Source organism: Ipomoea triloba, chromosome 6 (genome assembly GCF_003576645.1).
Source record: "Ipomoea triloba cultivar NCNSP0323 chromosome 6, ASM357664v1".
NCBI lineage: Eukaryota > Viridiplantae > Streptophyta > Magnoliopsida > Solanales > Convolvulaceae > Ipomoea > Ipomoea triloba.
Genome location: NC_044921.1, coordinates 5,497,910 through 5,504,992, shown reverse-complemented (window position 1 = coordinate 5,504,992; position 7,083 = coordinate 5,497,910). Strand labels below are relative to the sequence as shown.

General features: G+C 37.1%; 1 long non-coding RNA gene across 1 annotated transcript; it reads left to right on the top strand.

Moving 5' to 3' along the window:
* The first annotated feature begins 423 nt into the window (after window positions 1-423).
* Window positions 424-6,997, top strand: LOC116023120. The gene is made up of 4 exons (XR_004099361.1): window positions 424-758; window positions 4,337-4,430; window positions 6,237-6,347; window positions 6,452-6,997. It is a non-coding gene; the product is annotated as an uncharacterized LOC116023120 (long non-coding RNA).
* The last annotated feature ends 86 nt before the right edge of the window (window positions 6,998-7,083 follow it).

Here is a 7,083-nt window from a genome sequence, read left to right as displayed (position 1 = left end):
TTAGACGGCCTAGGGGGTCGCCTAGCCGGCCAGGCACCTAGACCACCATTTAAGGTGATATGCCAGGCGGTCGACCGGGATTTTTGCAACATTGATTGTAACGATTTTAGTTGTAACCACTAGTACAAAAAAAAAATATATGAGACTAACATTTAGCAACTGCTGTTATAAGAACGGTTGTGTATTCTTAAACAAAAATTCGCGGTGACAATTTCGTAAATAATTGATCAATAATCCGCCACCATTGTTAGCTGCAATAGTAGCGGTTTGATACTTATTTTCCGCCATCGTTTCAGCGAGAAACGGTGGCGGAAACAAAAAACTTTTTCAAACCGCTACTATTGCAGCTAACAATACTCGAAACAGTGGCGGAATGTATTTTAAAAAATAAAATAAAAACAATTCTTTTGGGGAAAAGTCAAACTAAAACACCCTCAAATCATATCTAATCTGCTAAACCCTCATTCACCGCACCCACACACCCTCCGTCACACACTCCTCTTCACGCACCCTCCGTCGCACACCGCACCCACCACCGCGACGCAACCACAGCCGTTGACGCTAGAGCCGCCATGCCGCCACAACTTCGTCGTTCGAAACAGCGCGCCGTTGATCTGCAGCCGCCAACGCCGTCTCCACTGCCTACCCTTCCAATCTGCTTCGTTCTACCCTCCTCCGGCTCCCCTGCGACGCCACAGCTACCAGCCATCGTCACCGTCTCCGCCCCAGCCATCGCCGTCCACGCACTGTAGTTGCAGGTTATTTTTTTATTTATCAATGGTTAATAATATATTTGTGTTTTATTGCTATTTTGATAAATGTTTTCGAGCTTCACTACGTTTTGTTATGTGTTTCTTATTTCCACTGTTTAAATTTCTTTTTTTTTTTGGTTATTATTGATGGATTTAATTAACCCGGGTAGCCCGAATTAGTAAACCCGATAAGATTTAAGGGGGTTGACAAGATAGGATAAAATAATGAACGTGGTAGTGATTGGACAATCAAAGTGTATATCATAGAGATAATTGTATATTAAATGATGAATAACGTTATTACAAGGGTCAGACTTATGTAATAACAAGACAAGAATACTATTCAGACAAATTGTGCAGGCCTTACCCTCAATCAGACACAATGGAGTGATTTTATACTCTAAATCGGCCCTAACTACCCCAGAGAAGATGGTGGGGAGTTACAATCGCATTGGACTGCAACAAACGCCGCAAGACTCGGACAACACGAAGGCCCTTCACTCGGTCGAGCACGGGGCTCGACCGAGTGCCGACCTTGGCCAAGGTGGTTGACCCCAGCCGGGATAGCCGACCTCGGTGGGGGAGGTTCGCCTCGGCCGACCCCGCGGGGAGGTCAGCCTTAACCGACCCAGCGGGGAGGTTAGCCTTGGCCGACCCCGCGGGGAGGTCCGCCTTGGCCGACCCCGTGGCCAAGCGCGGAGCTTGGCCATCCGGGTCGGCCGAGTCCAGTCTTGGCGTTCCAAACTTGGTTCGCTTTGTATTATCCCGCTTCGGGTCCATTTTTAATTATTCTATCATGAGTCCCCCACTCTCTAAGCTGCGAGAAGTCGTCAACGAAAGAAAGTACTCTTGCTCCAACCTTATTAAGCATGAACTTTTAACCTTGAGCTCCTCCCTTTAGTTCCTCATCTTGAGCTACTGGACGAGTTCTTTGACTTGAGCTCTTCGCGATGGGTTCTTTAACTCGGACTCCATAACTTGAGCACCTTGAGAGGAACTCGTCAACTTGAGCTCCATGAGATGAGCTCAAAGGCTTGAGGCCCAACCTCAACAAACATGAAGACTTGGACTCTGGTTTGGATGACCTCTAGAGATTGAGGTCCAACCTCACTTCGAATGACCTCTAGAGCTTGAGGTCCAACCTCGCTTTGGATGACCTCTAGAGCTTTAGGTCCAACCTCGCTTCAGATAACCTCGCTTTGGATAACCTCTAGAGCTTTAGGTCTAACCTCGCTTCGGATGACTTCTCGAGCTTGAGGTCCAACCGCGAATTTTTATTTAAGAATACACAACCGTTCTTATGACAACAGTGGCTAAATATGAGTCTTCTATATTCTTTTTTGTACTAGTGACTATTATTTTAAGGTGTCGAACTATTGGCTTAGAGAATGTCTCGAGTAGTTCTTTTCGAATGGTTAACATGTACTATTCGAGTTAATAACTTCTCGAACTTTAACACTTTGCTACTTCTCGATTACGAATGGTTGTCCTTACCATTCGTTTCTTCTAACATTCCCTTTTACTTGAAAGGTAGGCTCTTCCACCATTCGGCCTTTGCAACCTTTCGGTCTTGAAATCCTCTACACTTCGACACTTCGTCTTTAACTTTTCTTATCTTCAACTCTTCTAAACTTTATATCTGACTATCCGAAATATAACCATTCGAGTTACTATTCGGACTATTTTGTCTATCCGAAGCGTAACTTCTCGAGTTAACATTCGGACTATTTGAATTAGAGAAAAGAGTTCCTAAGTCTAAAAGATAAAATAAGTAGGGCACTAAAATTCCTAACTTTTGGTATTATCAAAATCTAAATTACAAATGTTTCTAACACTTGCAACGTTCCACTTGCACTGCTCTTAGCAGTTACTGTTTGACTGTTTTAACTGCCTTTGACGAGTTGGGTACCATCACTGACGGAACCACTGTGGGGGCAGTGGGAGCACCTGCCCCCACTCACCCCACCCCCACCCCCACCCCATATATAGCCTTTGTATGTATATATGTATATATAGTACATATTTTAGTATAAATATATAAAAACAGTTATGGTAACCAATGGAGAGGTTAGATGAGGTGGTATAAGTGTGTGTTTTATTGTGAAATGTTGTGTGTTCGAATCCAGTTGACAACAAACTTCCTTTTAGGAGCTTTTTATGATTATGGCTTTAAAAAGCTATATATATATATATATATATATGATTTTTATATTAATAATGAGATGTGTAGTTTACAACATGTTTTTTTTTTTTTGAAAAGTTCAACGTATTCTTTATTTGAATTATTTTAAAGTTTTGATGTGATTTATTTTTCGTCAATATCCAACAATATTTATTGCTATATTTCGCCCCCACTGGACTACATTTCTGGATCAGTCCCTGGGTACCATGTCTAATTATCCTATCACAATCTATAAGTAAGGAAATAAAGTTACGTTTTCACTACTAATTATAGATTTTGACGTATGTGATAAACGTTTAATCCTAACACCCTACATACTTATTATGAATAGATATGGAGATAAGATTCCCCTTTCCTTCTAGCCTTGACTATTTTGGCAATACAACTGCGGATAGAATTCATATCTCCGGCCTGTTTAGTAGTATAAAGCTCTACGAAATGATTAATCATAAGATTATTCACTGTCCCTCCTATCCGCATTTCTTAATCTTATAATTTTATTGTTTCTTCTCCTCTTCATAACAAAATTCAGTGTTGCAAACGCGACCGGCCGCCTAGCGTGTAGTATCATCATAATCGGTGGCCTAAGCAGCTGCCTAGGCCTCTTAGGCACCAACTAGGCCGCCTAGGTACCCTAGATGTTTTTTAGGTAAATATTTAATATTTGGGTCACACTTGTGTGAGACCGTCTCACGGATCTCAATCCGTGAGACGGGTCGGGTCACACAATTTGGGTTATATTTAATTTATGGATCAATTCTATTTGGGCTAAATTTTTTTTAACAATCAGATATGGGCTTTTTTAAGCCCAATTTTATTAATTCATTTTATCAGGTTTTTGTTCCATTTTTCGCGTTCCTGTGTTCTTAGCGTAAAACTTGTCTGAGCAAGAGAGAAGGTTCCCCTCCACTTTTTCATCTAATTTTCAAAATTTCTCTTAACAAAGGTGCATTTTCTTCACAATCTCATGTGAGTTTTTGTTTTTGATAATTTTAATGTGTAAAATTTGCTAGGGTTTTGCTATTACACTCCAATTCTTCCGTTTCTCGCACTCCATTCTTCTGTTGAGATAGCATTCATGCTCATTGGAACTAAACTGAAATAATAACTCAGTATAAAATTGTTCAGGTATAGTTTTATTCAATTTTAAATATGAATGAATAAAAATAAAATTAATTATGATCCATATTATCCAATCGCACATAGTTGATTGCAAAAATTAAGAATTGTTTGAAGAATTCAATTTTTTATTTGCATTAGAGTTTTGCATTTGTAGCGACGACTGCAAATTTCGATTTCTCCTTCCAGCTCGCAATCCAGCTCTCCCAGCACTTAAATTCTTCTATTTAATTTCTCTCATGATGTTCGTCATTATAACAAGGAATTATGTGTTTGCATGCAGTAAGTCAGATTTTTTAGCCGGACATATTTCGTCGCCGGCAACTCTGCATAAAAATCTCTGTTTCTTCGATTTAATTTCTTGCAGTTCGCCATAGGTAACTTCCTATCACTATTTGCTTCTTCCTTTTAAGTGTTGAGTATTCATTTTTGCTACGAAGTAGTATATTTGTGATTAATCATTTATGATATGAAGTAGTATATTTGGGCTATTAAGTATTAAATTTAATGCTTTAAGTGTTGGTTATTCATTTGTATAATTAAGAAGTATATTTGCTCTATAAAGTATTGTGTTTGATGGTTAAAGTCATGATAATTCATTTGTGATATAAAGTAGTATAGTTGCACCATGAAGTATTAGATTTAATGCTCTAAGTGTTGAGTATATATTTGTGCTATGAAGTAGTACATTTGTGCTATTAAGTATTGTGTTTGATACGATGGTTAAAGTATTAGATGTAATGGTTAAAGTGTTGAGTATTCATTTGTGCTATGAAGTACTAGTTTTAGGCTATAAAGTATCAAGTTTAATGGTTAATGTATTGACTATTCATTTGTGTTTAAAAGTACTAGTTTTAGGCTATAAAGTATTAAACTTAATGATTAAAGTGTTGAGTATTCATTTGTGACATGAAGTAGTATATTTGCATTATAAAGTATTAGGTTAAATGGTTAAAGTGTTGAGTATTCATTTGTATTATAAAGTACTAGTTTTAGGCTATAAAGTACTACGTATTAAATTTAATGGTTATGGTTAAGGTGTTGAGTATTCATTTGTGCTATTAGGTAGTATATTTGTGCTATTAAGTTTTGTGTTTTGATGGTTAAAGTCATAATCATTCATTTGTAATATAAAGTAGTATATTTGCACCATAAAGTATTAGATTTAATGCTTTAAGTGTTGGGTATTTATTTGTGCTATGAAGTAGTACATTTGTGTTATTAAGTATTGTGTTTGATGGTTAAAGTATTAGATGTAATGGTTAAAGTGTTGAGTATTCATTTGTGCTATGAAGTACTAGTTTTAGGCTATAAAGTATTAGGTTTAATGGTTAATGTATTGACTATTCATTTGTGTTTAAAAGTATTAGTTTTAAGCTATAAAGTATTAAACTTAATGATTAAAATGTTGAGTATTCATTTGTGATATGAAGTAGTATATTTGCACTATAAAGTATTAAATTTAATGGTTAAAGTGTTGAGTATTCATTTCTGTTATGAAGTAGAATATTGGCCGCTACTGCTAGGTAATGGAATGGAATAAATTGAGAATGGAAATATTGTTGCATTAATGTTATTGTTGCAATGTTGATTTAACCTTAATATGAAATTCTGAAATGCTATGAGCAACTGCTCATATTGAATGACAGTGGAGATATGCTAACAGTAGGTGAGTTTCATCTAAATACTGTGCTTGCTGCTCGTTTTAATAATGCTATAAGATAGTGGATCTCTTTGTGGCAGAAATTGTGAATCTGTAATGGTCGCTTTAAATAATTTCTGGAATTGTAGGTCATTTGATTGGATAGGTTGAATGGTTTATATGGTTTGAATGTGCTTGAAGTTGAGTGTATGTTTTGCTGCTGTTTGAGAGGCAATACAGTGTGCTGCTACTGGAAAATAAAAGGCAATAATTTGCTGATAGAAGTGTGTGCGGTCTGGTTTGAAAATTCAATATTGAATTGGTTGAGATTGGATTGTTTTAATTGTGAGTATTGTGGCAGTATAATCTGCTCGAATTGAATAAATTGGATGGTGAAGGTGTTTGAGAATGGTTGAGTTTGGTTGGGTTGATTAAGGAAATTATGAGAATAAAAATGGAGTGGTAGTGGTTGTTGCCTTGGTGTTGCAATTTAATTGAATTTGCATAAAATTGCATGCAATCTAATTGAATCTGTATTTAGGATTATGAAAAGCAGGTGTTGCTGGATGATTGGCAGCAAGATCTGAATGTGGAGAAGCTTTGCTTGAGAGAAGGATGGATTGAAATTGGATATTGAATGGCAGAGGTGATGGTATGTGTTGTTACTGTTATGATGAGCTAAATGTGTTTAATTAAAATTATCGGAGCATTAAGGGAAAGAGAAGAAAGAAATATGCTTTATCAAGTTAATTACAGGAGTTGGAGGCTGCGGCGGAGATGGGAGGAGGCGGAGGGAGAACTTAAGCGGAAGAGATGGAGGAGACGGAGACGGTGCGGCGAGATGTGGCGCGATGCAGAGGATGAAAAGCAGAGAGCGAGTAGCATTGGATGCAGGGAGAAAAACATAAAAAGGCACATGATATGCACATGTTGACCCGTATACTTGTGTGACCCGACCCGTCTTATGGATGGAGATCCGTGAGACGGTCTCACACAAGTTTTTGCCTTAATATTTTAGTGTTAATTATTAAAGTATTAAATAGTTTATAATTATTAAATTTAAAAAAATTAAATATTTAAAAAAAAAGTAAAATAAAACATGTACGGGCGGGTGCCTTAGCACCGATTAATCGCCGTCTAAGCGCTAGGCATCCCCGAGTGCTCGAGTAGCGCCTAATAATTTTTTCATCTATGATAAAATTATGAAAGAACTTGGAGTTGATGTCATCCCTTTTTAAACCAAAATTCTGTTGCACGTTGTTTCCATTAAGGAATTGATAAAGTTTTGTTGTGCCTTGAGAACGCCGTATTAAGATGTATTTATTAACTATAAAAAAAAAATTTGTTTTTGTGAAAAAATGAAAAGTAAAAAAAAAAAAAAAAAAAAA